Source organism: Microtus ochrogaster, chromosome 21 (assembly GCF_000317375.1).
Source record: "Microtus ochrogaster isolate Prairie Vole_2 chromosome 21, MicOch1.0, whole genome shotgun sequence".
NCBI classification, from domain to species: domain Eukaryota; kingdom Metazoa; phylum Chordata; class Mammalia; order Rodentia; family Cricetidae; genus Microtus; species Microtus ochrogaster.
In genome coordinates, this window is record NC_022022.1 from 19492597 (window position 1) to 19494089 (window position 1493).

General features: G+C 43.3%; 1 protein-coding gene across 1 annotated transcript in view; it reads left to right on the forward strand.

Annotated features, from left to right (window-relative positions):
* The window catches only part of Pde5a (phosphodiesterase 5A), a 125695-nt gene that overhangs the window by 44967 nt on the left and 79235 nt on the right, over positions 1–1493 (forward strand). The gene's annotated exons all lie outside the window — the stretch shown is intronic.

Genomic DNA, 1493 nt, shown 5'->3' on the forward strand with positions numbered 1-1493 from the left:
AAAAAAAAAAAAAAAAACAAAAAAACAAACAACAACAACAACAAAAAAAAACAGTAAAAGAGAAAAAATGGTGTGAGTTTTAGGAGACTTTCTTCAGCTAACGACGGCAGGGATTTGACTGGAGAGTGCTGAGTGCCAGCAGGAGCCCCAAGTTCTCTCTTCACTGAGCCACCAGCAAGTCCTTCCCTGAGTTGGTGCACACAAAGAAAGGGCCCTTCTGTATCGTAGTGATCTCCTCATCCTTTCCATCAGCCCTGTACAAAAGCCCTGTACAAAAGTTTATCCTTGGGGGGGGGGGAGGAGAGGGGCAAAACAAAACAAACCCGATTGCTCTAAACCCTGCACCCCGCACTGGCTGAGCATCCGCATTTTCCTCCTGGTAAAGAAGCTTCCTAGTCTTATTTATGAGCTTTGCGCCTGGTCCCAATGTGTGAGTCCAGGAAGGGTTGTATGAATTTAGCTTCCAAGAGAACAGCAGTCAGTGTTATCTTACCATTCCCGTCCAGTTCTGAAGAAACGCATGCCCGCATGGCGTGTCGACAAGATCCCCTTCCAGCTCTCCTCAGGTCTGCTCACACCTTGGTTCCCCAGAGCTCTAGGATCCCTCCTACTGAATACACTTTACACACATCGGTCATGCCCACTGCCTCTCCACCGCTCAAAGCCACGTTGCTGCTACCGTGTGGCACCTCTGTAAATTAGCAGGGGCTTTTGAATTTGGAAGCCATTCAAACAAGACAGTTAATTTTGTTTCTGTGACATAGCAGTATTGACACCCGTGTTAGCCCCCATGTTTTAATTGATCTAGATCATAAGAGGAGATTTTTAAAGTCAACGTAGCATAGCTATTAGTTACACCTGATACAAAGACATGGTTATTAGATAAGCTCTATGTCTACTGTTGTAGTCCACTAAAATAACCCCGCCCTTAATACATCCTTAGACTGCGTCACGTAGGTGTGGCTAAACCATACCATCTAATTTCACTGTGAGCACCTCACCTCACTGTATTGCAGTACTTTACGGATTCTAGATTCATATTAAAAAGATGTATTTGGGGGCTGGACAGATGGCTCAGCGGTTAAGAGCACTGGCTGCCCTTCCAGAAGTCCTGAGTTCAATTCCCAGCAATCCCGTGGTGGCTCACAACCATCTATAGTGGGATCTGATGCCCTCTTCTGAAAGTTGTACATGCAGATAGAACACTCATTCATAAAATAAATAAATCTTTTTTTTTTAAAGAATGTATTTGAACTAGTGTTTGCCACCTTACATAACACTCAACTTGTTACAGACAATATTTTCTTAAATATGTGAGTTTTCATTTACTTCAATAATAAGTTATAAGCTATTTATTTGGTCCCTCGTAGGCTTGAATCTTTTTTTTTTTTTTTTTTGTTGGTTTTTCGAGACAGTGTTTCTCTGTGGTTTTGGAGCCTGTCCTGGAACTAGCTCTTGTAGACCAGGCTGGTCTCGAACTCACAGAGATCCGC